This window comes from Macaca nemestrina, chromosome 15, assembly GCF_043159975.1.
Source record: "Macaca nemestrina isolate mMacNem1 chromosome 15, mMacNem.hap1, whole genome shotgun sequence".
In the NCBI taxonomy this organism is placed as follows: domain Eukaryota; kingdom Metazoa; phylum Chordata; class Mammalia; order Primates; family Cercopithecidae; genus Macaca; species Macaca nemestrina.
The window spans coordinates 52,769,158-52,792,477 of NC_092139.1; the positions used below are offsets into that span (position 1 = coordinate 52,769,158).

At 41.9% G+C, this 23,320-nt stretch overlaps 1 long non-coding RNA gene across 6 annotated transcripts; it reads left to right on the plus strand.

Annotated features, from left to right (window-relative positions):
* The first annotated feature begins 202 nt into the window (after positions 1-202).
* On the plus strand, positions 203-22,811 carry LOC105486815 (uncharacterized). Of its 6 annotated transcripts, none has more exons than XR_011613582.1 (7): positions 203-256; positions 3,880-4,096; positions 6,941-7,090; positions 14,281-14,554; positions 14,660-14,823; positions 18,562-18,794; positions 22,691-22,811. It is a non-coding gene; the product is annotated as an uncharacterized lncRNA (long non-coding RNA). The 6 variants fall into 6 exon arrangements; XR_011613580.1 differs by lacking the exon at positions 203-256 and adding an exon at positions 402-565; XR_011613581.1 differs by lacking the exons at positions 203-256; positions 3,880-4,096; positions 6,941-7,090 and adding exons at positions 8,869-8,987; positions 9,111-9,229.
* The last annotated feature ends 509 nt before the right edge of the window (positions 22,812-23,320 follow it).

Sequence of the window (23,320 nt, forward strand, 5' to 3'; positions counted from 1 at the left end):
GGTCCCCACATGTCAAGGGCCAGGTGGAGATAATTGAGTCATAGGGGTGGTTTCCCCCATACTGTTCTAGTGATAGTGAATGAGTTTTCACGAGACATGATGGTTTTATAAGCATCTGGGATTTCCCCTGCTGGTACATTCTCTCCTGTCCGCTGTGATGTAAGACATGCCTTCCACCTTCCACCTTCCGCCTCCTGTTTTCCAACCTCTGCTTCTGCCTTCCATGATTGTGAGGCCTCCCCAGCCATGTGGAACTGTGAGTCTATTAAACCTCTTTTTCTTTTCAATCTCAGGTATGCCTTTGTCAGCAGCATGAAAACAGACTAAAATAATGTGTCTGAGGAACTGTGTGACCATCTGAACATGGCAGAGGTCCCGGAAGTGGGGAGGAGAGAAAGCCATGAAAGCTTGGTCACCTGGGGCCTAATAGTAAGCAGTTTGAATGGGACACAATAGAGGGAGTAAAATATAGCGTTGCTTCATTAATGGTGGAGTTGGATTGCAGAAGAGCAACAGAGGAGAAGGAGAGGGCACGGTTCTCTCCTATACTGCCTGCTGTGGTCCGGTGAGTGAAGTGCCCCAGGCAAGCTCGAGGATGGGAAGTGGGTTTCCTCCAACAACTTAACCCATCTTCTCTCAAGTTGCACCAGGGTCTAGCACAGCACTCAGAGGCAGACTAGGAGAAATGTGAGGTTGATCTTGGGAGGCACCTTCACCACTCCCTCATCTCCCCTCACCCTGGAGCGGAATGCTGTGTTGTGTTGTGACGTGTTATAGTATTGTATGGGAATATGTTCACAGTGGCAAGGCTGGGACTGGAAACAAAGTCTAATATATGATTGATTGATTGGCAGTAGATGAAAGCACATGTTTTCAATCTCTTGGGGAGTAGATGCCTTACATTCTTAGATACTTAACAATACCCACATGGAAGGGATTTAAAGAACTCATCGTTTTTCCTATCAATGTGTTCACAAGCATCATGAACTTCTTTGCCTGCACACTGGAAATTTTTTATTGCGACATTATTGCTACCCAGAAATTTTTGAGTCCTTGACTTTCGAATGCTTCTGAGGACAAAATGGTACTGCCCTCTCTGACCTTCCTTTGACTCCTTAGCAATTCTGGGAAGCTTTTTCTTGGTGTCGGGATGAGGTTTTAACAGGGCTAATACGTAAGCAGTGAAGGAACTCCAGTTGACCTGCACATGGTGTAAGAGAAACAACACTGGCTCTATTCTACAGGGAAGGAAACTGAGGCCAGGGGCAGGGGTACACAGTAGCACAATAGAGTTCAGGTTTCCCCGTATGGCTCAGACTTAACATATTACACTCATATTCTTTTTTTTTTTTTTTTTTTTTTTTTTTTTGAGACAGAGTCTCACTCTGTCGCCCAGGCTGGAGTGCAGTGGAGTGATCTTGGCTCATGGCAACCTCTGACTCCTGGGTTCAAGCGATTCTCCTGCCTCGGCCTCCCGAGTAGCTGGGACTACAAGCATGCACCACCACACCCAGCTAATTTTTGTATTTTTAGTAGAAATGTGGTTTCACCATATTGGCCAGGCTGGTCTCAAACTCCTGACCTCAAGTGATCCACCAACCTCGGCCTCCCAAAGTGCTGGGATTATATGTGTGAGCCACTGTGCCTAGCCTGTACCCCTATTCTTTTCTCCCACCACCTCACTTCCTCTGCTATTCCTTACCTAACTTCAGAGAGGCCAGTGACCTTCAGGCCTTAGCTAGTGGTCCAGGAGAGCTGGTGGTGGTACTAATGGGTGCTTCCTTGGGCATTTCATTTCCTCATGTTCTGTGGCCACTCTTTAGGAATTATCTGATGACATGAAAGCTCTCTTGGTCTTCCTTGAGGTTTTCCTCCTTGAGTGTCGATTCTCCTTTCTCTTCAGAAAGGGACTTGATATGGGAATTCACCAGGATCTTCCCTCAGACTTGCCAGGCTTACTCCCCCATTTTCCATCATCCTCCTCTCACCACCATCATCCTAATTTCACACATATTCTAAGGCCTGGACACTTCTTGCTTCCTCTGAGATTATTCCTCTGACGATTTTGGCATATACCATGCCCTCTTACCTATACATTTCTGTAACCTTTACATTTCTATAGCTTGTACAGAATATATACATTTCTGTAGTCTTTACATTTCTATTTCCTGTACAGAATCTATACATTTCTATAACCTGTACAGAATCTGTACATTTCTGTAGCCTTTAATCGGACTGACCAATTATTGTAGCCTTGGATTCCCAATCCAAGGGGGGAATCTTTTATTTGTAAATTATTGACTGACAGAGGAGTTCAAGTTAGGAAAACCAAATGAAGGTAGTGTATGGGAAATTTACTCAAGAACAGAGAAAGGTCTAGAATGACTGAATAACTAGGCTTCTGGGTAGGATAAATTGGTCAGTTCCAAGAATGGAGTTGTCTTCTACTGTATCTCGAGCTAGCATAATCATTCTCTTTGTCGCTGTCCATCTATCTCCTTCTTTGCTTTTCTCTGTTACTTTCATCCAAGCTTTCCTTCCCAACCTGCATCCTCTGAGCTTTTCTTCCTTTGGTGTTCAAAATGGCCCCAAATGGCTCTCCTGTCCTCCATTCTCTATGCCCACTGGTACCCACAGCTGACCCAAACCTTCCCTCTCTGTCTCTTAGTTCTAATTCCTGGGCCAAGAAGACTTTGGTAGACCCATTCACCATTTTGAACCATGACACATGAACCATAGGTCTAGCTAACCAATGGGTGAACTTTCCTTGGGCCTCGTGTCCACCATGGCCCAACCAACTGTGATCAAAAAGATGAGACAGGGTCAGGTCAGGCATGGTGGCTCATGCCTGTAATTCCAGCACTTTGAGAGACTGGGGCAGGCGGATCTCTTGAACTCAGGAGTTTGAGACCCATATATATATATTTACATAATTTTCTCTCTATATATAAAATAAAAATACATATATAGATTATATATATATAGTTCAAAAATATAGAGAGAGTTCAAAAACCTCTTCCTAGAAGCAGAAGTTTTCTTCCTGCTCTAAAGATCTATGAATTTATAAAAACAAAGCAGAATTACACCCATTTAATGGAGCTAAAGAAAGAGGTTCAGTTGATTATCTTATTGTAACAATAAAGGATTTGTATTTTCACAAACGAGGTAGGGTGACATCCTATGATGCCCATTCCACTGGAGTGTATGAATGGAGGCCTCGTTAAAGGCATGTTGGCAGGACAAAGAAAAAAATTGGCATCTTTAATACAACTTATGTTCATTCCCACAGAGTTTAATACTTAATCGTCCTTTTGGTGTTTCAGGTGTTTGAATCTTGTCTCCTTTATGAGATGGGCCTCTGGTGGCCCATCTGTCAAACAATTCCTGTTTGGCCAACTTCTCCAACAACTTCTTGTTGGGAGGATCAAAAGAACCGATGTCTGTGATGGTGCTTTAAAAACCAAATGTTAGCTTGAGTGTCCAGTGATGGGCAATTGATTCAATGATGACATAACTGTGCAAGGGAACACTATTTCATCATTAAATGAAGTTGCAGCAGAATATTTATGTGGCAAGATGTTTAAGACATTGCTAAATGGAAAAAGTGAATTCCAAGCAGTATACACATTATGATTCTGTTTTTGAGCACACAAACACATATTCATCCTTGTATTTGGAAAAGTTCTTACCAAAATATCAGCAGTGATACAGCCTGGGTGGCAAGGTTAGTGATGATGTAAATGTTATCCTGTTTTTCAAGCTATAACTTCTAAATTTTCTGCAATAAGCATCTATCACTTTTATAACAAAAAAAAGAAAGAAATTTTACTAGAAAAAAACCCTAAAATGTAATGCAAGGATGTAATTTCCTTTTTTTAGATGCCGCTGCACTAAGCATGTATAAAAGGCTCAAGAAATAATTTTTGGCTCCCTTAAATCCTGTGTGGAGAGGATGTGTATAAATGCACAGGTGTCCCTGCCTGCATATATGACCATGGAAAGACGTGAATACCCATCTCATTACATTGAGTGGCTTTCTTAGGTTGTGCTCTCTTTATTTGAGAAGTGATCCCAGGAAGCACCAATCTGAGAGCAGGTAAATGAGACAGAGAGTGGAAGAAAGCTGCTACTGGGCAACGGGGGCTTCATCCCACTGGGACCTCTGAGAGAAAGGGGGACACACTGCAGCATTATTCTTCCTGAGAAGCGAGGAAGCTGGGGGTATTTCTCTGCCACTTCCATCTGCTATTGGTTTAAGGATGATCAGAGAGTGTGTCAATTCTTTGGCACTTTCAGCCTCCATGCCCAGGCCGAGCAGGCTCCAGGTACCTGAAAAGCTCTTTACCTTGCCAGAACCACACAGCTCTTGCCATCTGAAGGCACCGGGTTGACACACACAAGCGTGATGAGGGCTGAGGGGATATGGGCCAGGTACCAACAACATCCACTGCCATAGCACTCTGCTTTTCTTGTTAGGCACCACCCCACCAATCTTACCAATGCTTCTGTCCTGGTGGGGCTGGGACTGTGGTGGGAAGGGAGCAGGAATGGTAGGGATGTAGAAGGTCCATAAGGGAAATCCTGTGACTGGGCTTGTTGTTATCCTGTCTCCTGTCAAATGCTTGGGTGTTCATTTAAAATGCTGACCCTGCCTGGTGACTCTGGGAATATTCAAAACAAAAGATGTGAAATCCAGGTTTCAACATTAACCCAGTATGGCGAAAGGAATTGAAGAATGTACCATGAAAACATGATATCAGAACTCAGAGATGTTTATTTATGAGTTTGGCAAGGTTTTTACAAATTTTTTTATGAAGCGTTTGAGTTCTTCTGCATACAAGGCAAAATTCCATCAACCCGACAAGCCTATAAAACCCCTCACAAATCGTTTTATGATGTGTTTGAAATACCTCAGGCTGAGTTATTTGTTGACAATTTGTCCTTTATTTTTGACACCTTGGCTGGAGATTATCTTCCCCAAAATAGAATTGCTAACTTCTTGGAGACCTGTGACCACTATTTGCTAGCAACATCAGTCTACCAGGCACATAAATATTCATTTATTGGTGTCAAGCAGGTAGCAACAGAGTTCTGGATCTTAGTTGCTGGAGAAGACTTTCAGAACTAGAATCACAAATTGTTTATTTTATGGTTGAGGAAATTGAGACCCAAGGTCTCCCAGTCAACTTGGTGTGGAGCTGGAGTGAAACTCCACCATCTCGTCCCATGAAGCCGCCTATGCACAAGGTTGATTGGTGGCCCATTCTGGTTGGCTGATGAAGGACACTGGTTCTATAATTCAGCGATTCATTCTAAGTGCCAGATCAGGCTCCCTGTGGTGGGATTTGATCTCTTACTCTTATCGGCCACTGAGTGCTTGGTAGTAATTTCACCCATTATAGCTTTTCTGGGGCTTTTCGTTTCTAGATTCTAGATTGGTCAGGACTCTGTACTTCAGAAAAGACTGATCAATTACCTAAGAATATTGCCAATCAGCTACAATGAATTGTTATGGGATCCTAATATAATATTTTGGGGTGTCAGATACAGAGAGAAGAGATGGCTGGGAGCTGGCACGCTTAAATTCTCTGTCCTGGTCCTCTTCCCATCTTGGTGGAGGCAATTCTGAGGATAAATTAAATAAAGTATGTGAGCAAACTACCCTATGGTGAGGTTTAGTTCATTAGAGATTAAATGCTCAGAGGGAGAAAGGGAAGTTGGCGTCTTTGATGATTCAAAAAGAACATAAGCTGAAGTCAAAGTACAACACGCTAGGGCTACCTGCTGGCTGGTGGAGGAAGGCATGGCTTTCCCACAGGGCAAGGACAGACAAGACAGGCAGATAATTACAGTTTGTGCTTGGGCAGTGCATGTGCAAACAGGGCGGAGAACTTGAATGTTATTAAGCCAAGGAAATAACTTTTCTCTGCTGCTATGCATTTATTAGTAAAATTGAAATAATTTTCATTTCTTTTTTATTGTTTGGAAAGATTAATTAGGATAAAATAGAAAAAGCACATAGAGCACTGCCAAGAATGCAGTATGTGCTGAGTAGATATTATCTGTGTATCTGTCATCTACCTATCTCTTTATCTATCTATCCATCCATCCTATCATCTATCTGTCCATCCATCCTATCATCTATCTATCCATCCCATCTTTATCTATCTACCTATCTATCTTATCTATCTATCTATCTATCTATCTATCTATCTATCTATCTATCTATCTATCTATCCATCTATCTATCTATCCATCCATCCATAGGATGGATCTGTCTATCCATCCTATCTATCTGTCATCTATCTATATATCCTATCTAATGTATATATGTATGTATGTATGTATGTATGTATGTATGTATCTATCTATCTATCTATCTATCTATCTATCTATCTATCTATCTATCTATATATCATATCCATCAACTATAACAATGGATTCATGACCAACAAACATGGCTTCCTGTTCATCTCCTGACTGAAGCTTTGTAGTTTTATCTTCGCATCTGCCTCTATGCTCTTGCTTCTGAAGGAATTTTGAGCCCAGTTATAGCTTACCTTCCTTCATTGGCTATACATCAATGTAGACATGGGGCTCAATCCTTTCATATCAGTTTCCAACACTCTACCACTCATACAAGGTTTTTGGATGCAGATTTTACTGAAGGTTCTTAGTGGTTTAGGGGGTCCACGCCACAGCAGCACTGTGGCAGATTCACTTTATTCCTGTTCAACTGCCACTTCCTCTTTTTTGTTAGTTACAGAACCCCAATTTTGTTTGTGATGGCCACAGGCTTTGTTAAAAATAGTCACTCCTGCAGACTTTCTTGTAGCTAGAAGTGTGACGTGATTTCATCTAACAGGGTAAGCCTTTGCTTTCCTAATACAAACAATACCTCCTTTCTCCTTTGCTATGTCGTCTTATTCCTATCTGGAAGGTAAATGTGATGCTTGGAGAAACAGCAGCCACCTTGTGACCATAGTGAAAAAAGGCACATGCTGAGGAAAACAGAAAGACTCTTTGTTCTTCATTACATTATAGAACAGCCAGATCATGCCTGAATTGCCAACTTCGGATTTATTGTCAGGTGAGAGAAAAAACAAATGCTCTATCTGTTTAGGCCTGAGTCAAATGCTGCCCTACCATGAAGACAGAAAAATGATAACAAAAACTGAAGACTCAATTTCATGTTTTGTTACATGAGTCCCTGGCTTTTTCTCCTGGTGTCCAGCTGGGGTCCAGCTTCCAACTACTTTCGTTATCTTCTATGCCCAGCCCTCCCGTGACCAACCACTCAAAAATTTCCTCACACTTTGTTTTCTAGAGAAAGTCAGCACTCTTTTTTGTTTCGCATTTCATCTGTCTTTTTTTAATTTTTATTTTTAGGTCAGGGATGTATGTGCAGGTTGGTTGTATAGGTAAACTTGTGTCATGTCATGGGGGTTTATTGTACAGATTATTTCATCACTCACTTTTTGCATCATTATTTCCCAGTTTTAACATAAAGGAGCCATCCTGTCATGAATTAGAGCACTTATTTAGAAGAGAGAATTGATTTAAATCCAGTGTACATTATATAAGTTATATTACTACAATTATATATATATGTGTGTGTGTGTGTGTATATATGTTAATATAAACTAGTAAGATAATTTTTTGGACACATATTTTAAATTTTTAAATGAACTTAAATTTTAAATGAACTTGCTCACTGATTGGCTCTTCAGTGTGTATGGAGGGAAAGGTAATTTGGATTCAAAGAAAGGAAGTAGGGAGACATTCCAGTTCTTGGCTCTGATAAATTATGAAGGGAATCAAAAGGGTGTTCTTAAAAGAAAAAGAAAAACCAGTATTTTCTTTCTTTTTTTTTTTGAGACTGAGTCTCGCTCCTCACCCAGGCTGGAGTGCAGTGGCACGATCTCAGATCACTGCAAGCTCCGCCGCGCAGGTTAACGCCATTCTCCTGCCTCAGCCTCCTGAGTAGCTGGGACTGCAGGCGCCCGCCAACACGCCCGGCTAATTTTTTTTGCATTTTTAGTAGAGACACCGTGTTAGCCAGGATGGTCTCGATTTCCTGACCTCATGATCCGCCCGCCGTGGCTTCCAGTATTTTCTTAAACAGAGCTTCATAATTTTGTGTGTGTGTGTGTGTGTGTGTGTGTGTGTGTGTGTGTGTGCGAGCGTGTGTGTTTAATTTGAGACAGTCTGGCTCTGTCGCCCAGGTTGGAGTGCAGTGGCACGATCTCGGCTAACTGGCTCCGCCTCCCGGGGTCAAGTGAGTCTCCTGCCTCAGCCTCCTGAGTAGCTGGGATTACAGGCGCCCGCCACTGCGCCCGGCTAATTTTTGTATTTTTAGTAGAGACGGGGTTTCGCCTTGTTGGCCAGGATGGTCTCAAACTCCTGACCTCAGGTGATCTGCCCGCCTCGGCCTCCCAAAGTTGTTGTGTTTTGAAAGAGAAACATATTCAGGGGTCCATACAACTTTAGACATTACTTAACTCAGCTTTCACTTTGCATATAGTAAATTACAGAGTTATCAATGTATGAGATTCTTTTAGAGTGAAGATTTGCAGTTTTATAAGTTCTTTATGGATTATATATCTACTTCTCCTAATTCTACACTTCAAAAAATCCAGTCTAATTTCTGGGCACAGGCATGGTAGGAGACACCTCCGGTCTCAGGATTAGAGGAATCCTGAGAGTATTGAGGAATGCGGGGTTGAGGGGCTCTGCTCCCTCCATGGGACCAGCTTTAGCTCCATTTGTTGATGAGTCCTCATCGCAGGCATGGTGATGTCAGAAAGCAGGCTCTGTGTGACTCCTGAGGCTGATGGCCTCACAGCCCCTGCCTTTTAGTGATAGTGATAATAGCTGACTTTTCTTGAGCACCTACTCTGTGCCAGGCACTGTGATCCCAGGGACTCTGCACAAGCCCCCCCACAGAAAGCACCATTCTGTGCTGAGGGGCTTGGATCCCAGAAAGGGTGAGTTCTCTCGTCCAGGTCGTGGAGCCATGGGTGGAGGGACCCCAACCCAGTGAGTCTGACTCCAAAGCCTCTTAATTGCCATGGTGTGTGACTTATCTGTTCCACTTTTGTCTTGGTCAGTAGGGGCTGCTATAACAAAATGCCATAGACTGGGTGGCTTATAAACAACAGAAACTTCTTTCTGACAGTTCTGGAGGCTGGGAAGTCCAAGATCAAGGTGCTGACAGATTCAGTTCCTGGTGAGGCTTGTGGACAGGCTTCTTCTCACTGAGTCCCCACATGGGAGAGGTAGGGGGGCAGGGGCTCTCTTCTGTCTCCTCTTATAAAGGCACTGATTCCATCATGAAGATACCCCACTCTTGACCTAATTACCTCCCAAACGCCCATCTTCTAATACGATCACACTGGGGATTGGTGATTCAGCTGTGAATTTTGGGAGGACACAAACATTCAGTCCATAGCAGCTTTTATTTACTGATGATCATTTTATTTTGGAATAATGTATTTTCTCCAGCTTTGTCAAGGCAAATAAAATTATATATATATTTAAGGTGTACAACATGATGTTTTAATACACATATTAGTGATATAATTACCACAATCAAGTTAATTAACACATCTATTGACTTACATAGTTACCATTTTTGTTTTGTGTTAAGAACACTTAAAACCTACTCTCTTAGCAAATTTTAAGTGTACAGTATCATTAACTGTAGTCATCATGCTGTACATTAAATCTCCAGAACTTATTCATCCTGCAAAACTGAAACTTTGTGCCCTTTGAACAACACCTCCTCACTTCCCTATTCCCCAGCCCCTGGCAACCACCATTCCACTCTGTGCTTCCAGGAGCTAGACTTGTTTTAGATTCCACATGTAAGTGAGATCAGGCAGTATTCAGCTTTCTGTGCCTGGCTTATTTCAATTAGCATAATGGCCTTCAAGTTGATCCATGTTGTCACAAATGAGATTTCCTTCTTTTGAAAGCTGAATATTTCATTGTGCATATATACGTGTGTGTGTGTATATATGAATATACCTTACATTTTCTTTTTACAAATTCATTCATTTATTCACCACTTTATTGAGCTCAGTGAAGGCGTGTCTGTCAACACTGGGTGGGTTTGGGGAAGTTGTGACTCAATTAATGTAAAATTGTCCATCCTACCCTCTTCAATGTGTCTTTTCTTATTTCTTTGCACTACCAAGGTGCTGTAATCTTTCACCTGGATGCTTGGGTTGATTTCACATTTTAGCCATTGTGAATAATGCTGCAATGAACATGGGTGTACAGATATCTCTCTGAGATACTGATTTCGTTACCTTTGGAAGTATACTCACAAGTGGGATTGTTGGATCATATGGTAATTCTAGTTTTAATTTTTAAGCTCCATACTATTTTCCATAATGGCTATATCAATCTACATTTCCACCAACAGTGAACAAGGATTCCCCTTTCTCCACGTTTTTGCCAAAGTTTCTTATCTTTAGACTTTTGATAATAGTCATTCTAGCGGGTGCAAGGTGATATCTCATCACGGTTTTGCTTTGCATTTCTCTGATGACTAATGACGATGAGTACCTTTTCATATGCCTCATGTAGCCATTTGCATGTCTTTTGTGGACAAATGACAATTTAAGTCTTTCCTAGTTCTCAATCAGTTTATTCATGTTTTTTGTTTTTTGTTTTTGTTTTTGTTTTTGCTATTGGATTGTATGATTTCCTTGTATATTTTGGGTATTAACCCCTTATCAGATGGATGATTGGATGATCTGCAAATATATTCTTCAGTTTCATAGATTATCTCTTCACTTTGTTGATTGTTTCCTTTGCTGTACAGAAATTTTTAGTTTTATGTAATCTCATTTGTTTACTTTTGTTTTTGTTGCCTGTGCTTTTGGGGTCATATCTAAAAAATCATTGCCCAGACCAATGTCAAGAAACTTCTTCCCTGTGTGTTCTTCTAGAAGTTTTACAGGACTGTACCTTATATTTAAATCTTTAATCAATTTTGAGTTGGTTTTCACATATGGCATTAGATAAGAGTCAAATTTTATTCTTCTGCATGAAGATATCCAGTTTTCCTAACACTATTTATTAAAGAGACTGTCCTTTCTCCATTGTATATTCTTGGCACCTTTGTTGAAGATCAACAATTGATCTTTCTTGAAGATCAATTGGCCCTAAATGTATGGGCTTATTTCCATGTGTTCCAATGGTCTATATGTCTTTTTAAAATGCCATGCTCTCTTGATTACCATAGGTTTGTTTTATAGTATGAAATCAGGAAGTGTGATACCTTCAGTTTTGTTCTTGCTCAAGATTGCTTTGGCTATTCAAGGTCTTCTCTGGTTCAATATGAATTTGAGAGTTGTTTTTTCTGTTTCTAGGAAAAATAGCATTGGAATTTTTATAGGGATTGCATTGAGTTTGTAGATTGCTGTGGGTAGTATGAACATTTTGACAATATTAACTCTTCCAACCCATGAGTGTGAAGTATCTTTCCATTTACTTGTGTTTTCTTCAATTTCCTTTCTTAAAAAAAACAACTGATTTTTATTATTTTGGTAATGGTATCTCATTATAGGTAATCAGATACAGAATTTTTAAAAATTTGGTATATGAAACAGTAAAAGCTACATATTAATGCTGTTTCCCCAGAATCTATTTCAGTTACAACTCTATGCTGTTGCTACTAGAAGCATATGTGATAAAATACAAAAATAAGAATAATAATTCATCCTTGAGTTATCTTAAGATGTTATGGTAGTAACATCTACCAAAGCACACCTTTTTTTCACAGTCCAAAAAACAAATCTGAGACCTATTTTTTCAGTTTTGAAAAAAAGCAATATTCTTACAAAGTCAAATCTTTAATATGTAAATGATGCAATTAATAAACAATATACTTTAATAGTGTAATAACCCAAAGTAAAAGTTCTGACTTTAAGGTACAGATCTTTAATCTCCTTGATTACATTTATTTCTAAGTATTTCATTTTCTTTGATGCCATTGTAAATGGGATTGCTTCCTTAACTTCTTTTTCTGATAATTTGTTATTAGTGTATAGAAATGCAACTGATTTTTGAATGTTGATTTCTGTATTCTGCAACTTTACTGAATTTATTTAATAATTTTAATAGTTTTTTCAGCAGTCTTTAGGGTTTTCTACATATAAGATCTTGTCATCTACAACCAGAGAAAATTTTACTTCTTCCTTTCCAATTTGGATGCTTTTTATTTCTCTTTCTTACTGAATCACTCCGGCTAGGACTTCCATTACTATGGTGAATAGAAGAGGCGAGAGTGGGCATCCTTACCTTGTTCCTAATCTTGGAGAAAAAAATTCCAGCTTTTTTGTTGTTGTTGTTGACTATGATGTTAGCTGTGAGCTATTGATTTATCACCTTTATTACACTGAGGTATATTCCTTTTGGACCTAATTTATTGAGAGTTCAATTTTGTCAGGTGCTTTTTCTGTGTCTATTGAGATGATATTATTTTTAGTCTTCATTCTATAATGTGATAGATCATATTTACTGATTTGTATATGTTGAACAAACAGTGCGTGCCAGGAATAAATCTCACTTGATCATAGTGTATGATCCTTTTAATGTGCTACTGAATTTGGTTTGCTACCATTCTGTTAAGGATTTTTGCATGTATGTTCATCAGGGATATTTGCCTGTAATTTTGATTTCTTGTAGTATCCTTGTCTGGCTTTGGTATCAGGGTAATGCTGGCTTTGTAAAATGAGATTGGAAGTGTTCTCTCCTCTTTAAGTTTTTGAAAGAGTTTGAGAAGAATCGGCATTAAGTTTTATTTCAGCTCAGGACCTGATAGAATTTACAGGTAAAGTCATCAGGTCCTGAGCTTTTCTTTGTTGGGTGGCTTTTGATTACCAATTTAATCTTCTTACATGTTAATAGTCGGTTCAGATTATTTATTTCTTCAAGATTCAGTATTGGTAGGTTGTATGTTTCTAGGAAATTATCCATTTTTTCTAGGTCATACTGTTGGTTGCATATAATTGTTCATAGTAATTTCTTACGACCCTTTGTATTTCTATGGTAATTGTAATGTTTTCTCTTTCATTTATAATTTTACTTACTGGAGTCTTCTCTCTTCTTCTTAGTTAGTCTAACTAAAAGTTTGTCAACTTTATCGTTTTTTAAAAAACATTTATTTCCATTGGTCTTTTTCATTGTTTTTCTAATCTCTATTTCATTGATTTCTGCTCTTATTTTCATTGTTTGCTTCCTTCCTGTAACTTTGGGCTTAGTTTGTTCTGCTATTTCTAGTTTGTTGTGGTGTAAAATTTGGTTGTTTATTTGAGATCTTTTTTTCTTAATATAGATGTTTATTGCCGTAAAATTCCCTCTTAGACCTACTTTTGCTGTATCCCATAAATTTTGGTAAGTTGTGCTTTTATTTTCATTTGTTTCAAGATATTTATTTATTTTCCTTTTGAATTTGTCTTTGACTCATTCACTGTTCAGGAGTGTTTTCAGGAGTGGAGTTGCAGGGGTCACAGGGGCTGACCTCATGCTGGGGTCCATGGAACCTGGGTCCTCAGGAGAGGGCCTGGAGTCTGGGTCTGTCAGGGCTGGATTCACTGGAAAAGGCCTGGTGCTGGGGTCCTTGGTGAAACTGGGTGTTCATCGCTTCTCTGAGCTCAGTAAAGGTATCTCTGTCAGCACTGGGCAGGCTTGGGGTAGGCGTTGCTTAGTTAATGGGAAATTGTCCTTCCTACCCTCTTCAGTGTATCTTTTCCTATTTCTGCGCACTATCCAGGTGCTATAATCTTTTTTTTTTTTTTTTTTTTTTTTTTTGAGATGGAGTTTCACTCTGTCGCCCAGGCTGGAGTGCAGTGATGCGATCTCGGCTCACTGCAAGCTCTGCCTCCCAGGTTCATGCTATTCTCCTGCCTCAGCCTCCCGAGTAGCTGGGATTACAGGCGCCCACCACAGGTGCTATAATCTTTTACCTGAATTCTTTAATTCTACTGAAAATTGTTTTGTGTGTGTGGATAGTGTTTCAAATTGATTTTCTATGAAGGGATGAGCTTTGAAATCTCCTATTCTGCCATCTTGCTTCGAAACAATTTTAAATGTGCAGAAATGCCATAGAGATAAGTTCCCACATGTCCCTCACTATCCAGCTTACCCCTTTGTTAGCATCGTACATTGCCATTGTTTCCCTTTTTAAAATGTCTTTGAATTTTAGGTTTCACATTTATGGCTATGAAAAAAAAAATCCCTGCTTTTCCTTTTTTCTTTTCCCTTTAGCTGCAACCTGCCTTATCCCCTTCTTTTGAAGAGGATCAGAACTTGAACTAGGGAGAACTGATCTTTCAGAGAAGATAAATTCACTCTGGCCTAGAGACAGAGAAGGGAGATGAGACACCCTGCTGAGCCAGACAGCCAGCCTCCTGCCGGCGCTGCCAGTACCCTCACCAGCTGGGCACCAGCTGACCTGGCACACAGACATCTCTGCCATCAGGAAGACCTGTAGGGAGTTTTCCACTGTGAATGCCAACAAGAATCTGTCTTTCTTTAACAAGTCTGTTTGCTTTAGACTATTTGTACCAGCTTTTCAGTTGAAGACAAAGACATGTGGTCTTGAGAGCTAAAGCAAAACCACTTTTTTCTGTGTTGTTTATTTAAGATGGCAAGCTGTGTTAAGGGCATGGAGACCTTTGATCTTCTGCTGATGGAAGCATTTATATGACCCTGAGTGGCGTGCCGAACCCTTTGTTCAACAAACTTAGAGGGAAGATAGAGAACCAGACCTGAGCACACCCTCCTGGCTGCAGGTGCAGCTCACATGATGTAAGTGGAGAGAGGCCAATGGTACTGTTTCACCAAAGTGTCTAATTCTCCCCCATCCCTACTCCCTTGCCATGTGTCAGTTACCCTCTCCAGCGAGGGCTCTGCCTTCTCGCCAAGTTGAATTTCACACATTCACACAGGAGTCTTGCGGTGGACCAGGATGATGGTGAGCACTGGCAGAGCTGCTTTGATTAAGGTGTAGATTGAATCCATTCTATAGCCTGAAAATTAATTCACCTCCTCATGCCTCGACCTGGCATCCGGGCTTCCCCACTCTAACAGATCATCCCCACACCTTGTGTGTCCATACCAATCCAAGTGAGGTGGAGGGAAGGTGTGTTAGGAGGTCTACTGGCCCACCCAGGGACTGGGAGCAGGAATCCTTATAGGAGGGGGTATGGATAGGGCACATACAAGCTTGAGATTCTTAAAACTGTGTGATTTAAGGTACAAAAACACTTTCCCAGAAAAAGCAAATCTTAGGCTTATCTGTAGGGCATTATAGGATTGTCCATAGAGTAACGAATCTCAGAGGGCATTCATTTAGGAACAGTAAGACATTTGGGAGGTTACCCGATGTATTTGCCCTTTCCCAATCACACTGAAATGCTTCCAGAGAGATTTTATTGTTTTAAAAGTCTGCCAATGAGGGGACCCCACTCCCTCTCCCAAACCCATTTTGTGGTGTTTAGTAGTTCACCCAAAAGTGGTTAAAGCTTTCATCAAGCTAAAGAACAGAACTCAGTCTCCGTGGGGAATGTGGGGGCAATTCTCACGATTTGCAGAATATAATAGCCTTTAACCAGCGTCTTCCGCTTTCTTCTGAAAATAGAACTTGTCCATTAAACAAGTAGCAGTAACAACCCCAGGGAATCCTCCTACCTCGATTCTCACAGTGCTGCTTATGCACTGAGGCATGTGCAAGTGCTTCCAAGAGGGTCACCACGGAAAGCTTCACCCGGCTGCACTAGTTTTAAACTAGGCTACCAGATAATGAACATGTGTGTGTGTGTTGTGTATGTGTGTCTGTGTGTGTGTGCAGGTGTGCACATATGGTGCCTGTCTCCAAATGGTGTTTGTTTCAGTCAAGTCATGTGCAGAGGCAGAAAGACTCTTCTGTGCTTTGCAGGGACATCCTGGCTTGGGATTGCATGTACTCAATATTGGCATTCAGTTGTGGTAGTTCTCTCTTTCAGGTTCGGGGACTTCTTGTTTAGTTTATTTTCCTTTTTTCTCATTTTCTCCTACTCTCCTTCTATCTCTCTCTCCCTCTTGCTCTCCCTCCCTCCCTCTTGCTCTCCCTCCCTCTCTCTCTGTTGCTCCTTAAGGGTTTCGGGTCGGCCTCTGAAAAACAATTATGCTGACAGTTACTTACAGAGACTCTGCCACATGCTAGGAGCTTTACATCAGTGGTTGGAATCTTCACAGCAGACCTACAGAGCAGGCATTGGTGGCAGGGGATATCTGAGGAGTCACTGTAGCAGACGCTGCTGTCAGTACTTCACCGTGGCCGGTAGGATTTTATCACCATTTTTGTGCATACCCAGCGTGCATTTGCCTCCAACAGCCAGCCCTCGTGTCTCTGTTGGAGGATGGACTTCAGGCCTCTGGGACACACTCTGTCTGCACTTGGAGACCTAGAAGTCCTTGGAGAATGCATTTTATTTTGAAATCAAACTAACAATAAATGGGTAGGTTTGACAAGAAGCCAGTGCAGTGAGAAGCCAAGTTTGGAAGAGGTTTCTACTCCTTTCACTCTCCCTTGGCTTTTAAGCTGTTGAGAGATATATATGTGTGTGTGTGTATATATATATGTGTGTATATATATGTGTGTGTGTGTGTATATATGTGTGTGTGTGTGTGTGTATATATATATATATATATATTTATTTTTTTTGCCATGGAATCTCTCTCTCTGTCACCCAGGCTGGAGTGCAGTGGTACGATCTCGGCTCACTGCAACCTCTGCCTCCTGGGTTCAAGTGATTTTCCTACCTCAGCCTCCTACGCTATTTATATTGAGTGCAACCTGCAGGCCTTGAGCTTTGCCTGATGTATATACCTGTGTAACTCCCACCCCTATCAAGATAATGAACATTTCCATCACCAGAAGTTTCTTTGGACCTCTTCCCAATTAATTCTGACCCTTCCAAGACCACAAACAACCACTTGCTGATTTACATTAACATCATTTAATTTTGCCCATTTCAGAACTTGATGTAACTAGAATCATAATTATGTACTCTTTTGTGTATACTTTTCCTTCAGCATTATGTTGTGTGTAGCAATAATTCCATCACTCTTGTTGTTGGATAGTATTCTGTCCTATGAATACAGTTTGTTTATCCATTCCTCTGTTAATGGACACTTAGGTTGTTTAAGTTTGGAGCTACTATGAATAAAACTGCTATGAGCATTTATGTACAAGTCTTTCTACAGAACAAATATTTTCTTGCAGATATTTTTTTCCTCCTCTCTGTTCCACCGCATTTAGGCATCCACTTTATTCTGCACTTGGAGCTATTTTTTTTTTGACAACTTTAGGGCAGAGAACGGGGAGTTTTATGATTAATTTCAATAATCCGTGTTTTTACAAAGTGGCATCCTGAAATGTTTGAGGCTTAGACGAGACAGGACTTCTGTCCAGACTACCAAAGACTCTCTTGGATAGACTTGGTGAAGACAGATGGAGGGGGAGAGACACAATCATGAGGTCAGAGGACCCCAGGGAAGACAGACAAGACTTCAGGGCCAGGAATGAGAGAAATGTGAGCAAAGGGCCGTGTAACTGGCTCAGAGTCTTGGTTACGAACAGAAACTAAGTTCAGTTAAATTAAGTGGTGGAGGAATGTATTGACTGGGTAAAAGGTGGCTGATATAATCAACAGAAAAGCTATGAAACCACTATCAAAAAATAGGAAGAAGTTTAAGGAACTGAGCAGGTTAGAAGAGTAAACAAGGTCATGGTGAAGGAGTAGCCAGGTTAGGATGAGATGCGGGTCATGAATGCAGCAGATGACACCACAGCAAGGTCACCCTAGACCTTGAATGTGCAGATGATACCATAGCCGCAACCACCATAGACCCTGAATGCTACAGATGACACCACAGCCATGGCCACTCTAGACCTTGAATGCTTTAGGCAACACTGCCACTCTTGCCGCTAGAGACTGGATGTAGAAGCTGACACTGTCACATTGTCATCTTGCAGACTCTGGATGCAGGAGCTGATGTCAAGTCGACTGCCATCTCCAAACCCTGAACACCGAGGCTAGTACCACCCTGGCCAACCACTCTGAGGCTCTGGATGCTGTAGCTCTTATCTTGAACTGCCACTAGCATTATAATCATGTTGAACACGATTCCCTCCCCCGCTTCCAGAACAGATTCTAAACAGTCCCTGCCTCCGGATCCACTAGTTCCAGATTCTAGGACAGGCTTTTCTGAGGCCAAGCCCACATTCCACTCGCTGGAGACAGTGGGGATCTGGTCTTCTATAATTTATCTAGTGAAGACAAGTGCTGTCTCCTTGAAAGGCTCACATCGTGCAATTTCTAAGCAGAGCGAGGAGGGGCAGATACTGGTCAGAGTGAAGCACCCTGATGCCCAGCACAGTCACCCACAGGGGGGCTTGTTCACCAGGATTCGTTGTGCCGTCACCTCAGTAACCACATTACCTGACTCCATTCAACAGGTAACATCCATTAACTGCCTCATGGCTTTGTCATCTGTCCTTAGGTATCCAGCAAGGGCTTTCCTTCAGCAACCGCTGGCCCAGCACTGTTGATAGGGACTGATGACTGCTCTGGCTGAAGTTCTTCTCAGTGCCCACATAACTTAGGCCATGTGGCCCTGTCTCCACTTCTAAACTCAAGAGAAGGCAGTGGGGCCTAGAAGTCCTAATGAAGAAGTGCTAATGAGAAGGTGAATCTCTTTCGTCTGAATCAGGGAGGTTTGCCTGAACAAACTAGGTAAAATCTTTTAACTTTTTATTATAGAGAATCTTGAACATACGATGGCTTCCAATCCACGAATAATTCTGCTCTTTCCACACCCACTTCTATATACCCCAGGTATCCCATCAATTCATTTCACTTATAAATACTTCAGTGTGTATCTGTGGTGTTTGAGGTCACACAATACACACACAACCGCTCTCACTTCTGACGCCTACTGCAAAATTAGAGATGGGGGTGCTCCACAAACCACTCTCAGGTTAGATAATTCATTAGAAGGACTCAAATAACTCAATGGTGGCTATTATGCTAATGGTTATGGTTTGTTACATGCAAAGGATACAGATTAAGTTCAACCAAGGGAAGGAGAACCTAGGGCGTGGCGTGGGAGAGCTTCTGTTGTCTTCTCCCCATGGAGCCATGGGCAGCACTACTTTGCTGGTATTGGTGTGTGCTGTGGACTGAATGTTTGTTCCCCTTCTCAGTGCATATGTTGAAGCCCTAACCCCCAATATGGTGATATTAGGAGGTAAAGCCTTTGGGAGAAAATTAAGTTAGATGTGCTCATGAGGGTGAAGCCTCAATGGTGTTAGTGTCTTCATAAGAAGAGGAAGAGATCAGAGCCACTCTCTCTCCACTATGTGAAACTCAGCAAGAAAGCAGCTGTCTGCAAGTCAGGAAGAGAGCCCTCACCAGAACCAGATCATGCTGGCACCCTGATGTTAAACTTCCAGCCTCCAGAACTATGAGAAATAAATTTCCGTTGTATACACTACCCAATCTGATATTTTATACAGAAGCCCATGCACACTAATACAATGTGTAACAATATGCACAGAGTATTGACAACCTGAGAAGCTCACCTGAGCTTTGGTGTCCACCTTCTTTACTGGGGCTCCATGGCCAAATGCCCACTTGACTAACCTCAGACTCAGCCCCTCCAGAGATCAAATTGATATCACATGACTCAAGGCCCCAACCATAAACCACAATTTTAGACTTTCTGAGTGGCTAGTACCAACCTCACACTAAGACCCTCCTATTAGGCATGACATTCCAAGAGTTTAGATTACCTCCTAGAAGCTTGGGGCAAAAGCCAGACCCTCTCTTAGGGCAAAGTTAAGTTCTCTACTACACGATATCTCTGAATAAATAGAACCATTTTAATAAGCATAACTACTATACAATTATCACCTAAAATATTTAAAATAATTTCTTAATGTCATCAAATATCTAGGCAGTGTTCAAATTTCCACTCATTTCCTAAGTGTCATATGGTTAACTGTTTCTCTGTTTGTTGTTTGAATTGGAATTCAAATAAGCTTTGCATGTTAGTTGATTAGTTGACATAAATTCAGAGTATCTTATTCTATAGGATCCCCCTCCATACCTTTTCCTTGCCATTTATTTTATTAAATAAACTGGTTGCTTAATCTGTAGAATTTTCCACAATCTGGATTTCACTGATGGCCTCCGCATGGTGTGTTTTAACATGTTCCTCTGTTCCCTGTATTTCTTTGTAAATTGGCAGCTGGTTCTAAAGACTCAACCAGATTCATGTTCAATTGGTTTAGGCAGGACTACTTCATATGTGGTGGTATCCACTCCATTGGGGGAGTCCTGCTACCTGGAATCTCTATTTATGTGATTTGAGGAGTCACTAATGGTCATTGCTTAGATCCATTAGTTCACTAGGGTTTGAGGAACGAACTGGATAAAATTAATCCTGAGCTGGGCCTGTGATCACACAGAGCTCTCCACTCCTTCCCATCCCCACATTTTTCATCCTACAGTTCAGGCATAGGAGGAACCTATATTTCTGCCTGTGAAAATGTTCCATTACCAATTTGTTGGGGACAATGATCATTCAGTTTTATTTTCTCATGTCATGGGAGATGTTTTCTATCTCTGTAGGTCCACAGGTCTCTCCACTGCTGCTAAGATGGGGAACTCCACCTCATACCTCTTAGTGTGGTGGGGCAGAGAATCACAGACCCCTGTCTTTGCTGGAGGCTCCATGAGTTGATATTTCTTTACCCACTAATTCTTCCTTTGCATGATTTCCTCAGAGAAACCCACAGTGGGTCATGCTGCAGTTGTCTGACTTTGTGAACTGAAGGGTTGTAAAGAAGCTATAATAGGGCAGTTTGGGAGAACAGAGGGGGCTTCTCCTCTCCCTCACCCTACACTAGAGCCTTGCAGACCCAACCTTTAGGCAAGGCTACACATATGACTGCTCCTCTCTCAACCTCCCTTCCACCTTGCAGTCCCACCAGTCAAACCACACAGTCCTTGTGTCACATCTCCTTCTCTTGGGAGATGTCAGCTCCTCCCTCCTTGCTAACCTCCCCAGGCTTACTGGGATCAGGCTCATTTGGGCCACAGTGGCCTTCTCTCATTCCTGTGGGATCTGTACTCCCAGCCTCAGTGAGGTTCTCCCAGCCTCAGTGAGGTTTCAGCCCCTCTACCGGAAGAGAAGAGTTCTATCTCCCCACATTGCTGTTTATAGCTGAGAAACCTAAGAGTGAGAGAAGTTAAGTCACTTGCCCAAGGTTGCACAGCTGGAAAAGAGTGAAGTCAGAATTTAAACTCAGGTCTGCCTCATCCCAAAGTCTACACTTTTCCCATCCCCATATCCTATGTTATAAGCTATTAATACCTGGAGTTAAGAAGAAGGAAATTGCAGGTCAAAAGTCTTTGAGGCCAGGTGTGGTGGCTTAAGCCTGTAATCCCAGCACTTTGGGAGGCTGAGGCGGGTGGAGTGCTTGAGGCCAGGAGTTCATCAGCCCGGCCAACATAGCAAAACTCCATCTGTACTAAAAACATACAAAAATCAGCTGAGCATAGTGGCACATGCCTGTGGTCCCAGCTACTCAACGGCTGAGACACAGAGTTGCTTGAACCCGGGAGTGGAGGTTGCAGTAAGCTGAGATCGTTGCATTCCAGCCTGGGTGACAGAGGAGACTGTCTCAAAAAAAAAATCTTTGACTAGGTGCTTTTTTATGTATAATTACAGTAAAAGGCAGGCAGGCTCAGGGCACAGGGGCCTGTGTGGGAGAAAATATAAATGACTGAACCTGGTGCCACAGGGGGATGCTTCTTAGGGTGAATGACGGGAGAGGGCAGCGATGCCCAGCAGGGTGACCCTGGGAACATTCTACAGACACACACATGGCTAGAGAGAGAAAGGGAGGGTGAATGTTTTATTCAGTTTTAGTCTTGTGAAAAATACATTAAAAAATTGTAGTCTGGGAAAATGGAACATGGGTCAGCTGAAAATTCAGAATTATTGAGGGGTGGTGGTCCCTTCCTGTGCCACCTACTGACAAAATGAAAGAAGGCACAGTTGAACATTAGACTGATTTAATTGTACTCACGAAATCCTGACCTTTATAACCATCAGATGCTCTGGGCTTTGAGGACTCCTGGAAAATATCTGCAAACACTTCAGTGTACTACTACGCAGGCTTTCTTGTTTACTCTTTCCCCAACATGGAGATGAGCCATCACTCTGGGAACATGACTGGCTTGACTACCACTGGGCTCTGTGCCTGCAACCCTGAAGGCAGCACAGCAGGGTCCTCTGAGGAGGGGGTGAGCAGGTGGAGACAGCCCAGATGCTGGGACTGCAGCACCACCTGAAGTGGCTGCACAGGTGCAGCTCCTGTAGCACTGCCTGGTCAAGGGCAGTGGTGAATGTGTTAGGGGTCAATGTGTATTTGTGGCAGCATGCTAAGAGATGTTATATTTATCAAAGTAAAGTATTGAGAGGAATAAATAATTCTTTCTGTAGTAAAATAGGGTCTTCTGTCCAAGATTTATTGTTATCTTCATGCTTTTGGTAGAATAATAATTTGAAAGTATAAGAAAATCAACATGATTTTTATTTCTATCCCTTGTATGTTACACAGCAGCCATTTTGCAAAAATTGCCAGGTGAAGGGGGAGGTGGAGATGCCCTCTCAGGAAAGAGGCTTTGATGAAAAGGAAGTCCTGGATGACAGGAAGTGGAGATGAAAGCCCCAGGGAACTGTGGGGAGGCGGAGTAGTGATGGGGAAGAGATGGTGAGATGTACATCCTGATCCTCTCCAACCTGGGTCAGGGGAAACATAGAGGCAGAGGGACACCAGCTGTATTAGTCTGTTCTCATGCTGCTATGAAGAAATACCCAAGACGGGCTAATTTATAAAGGAAAGAGGTTTAATTGACTCACAGTTCTTTATTGCTGGGGATGCCTCAGGAAACTTACAATCATGGTGGAAGGCAAAGGAGAAACAGGCACCTTCTTCACAGCGTGGCAAGACAGAGTGAGTACAAGCAAGGGAAATGCCAGACACTTATAAAACCACCAGATCTCATGAGACTCACCCACTATCATGAGAACAGCATGGGGGAAACCGCCCCATGATTCAGTTCTCTCCACCTGGTCCCACCCTTGACATATGGGGATTATGGGGATTACAATTCAAGGTGAGATTTGGGTGGGGACACAGAGCCAAACCATATCATTCCACCCCTGACACCTCCCAAATCTCATGACC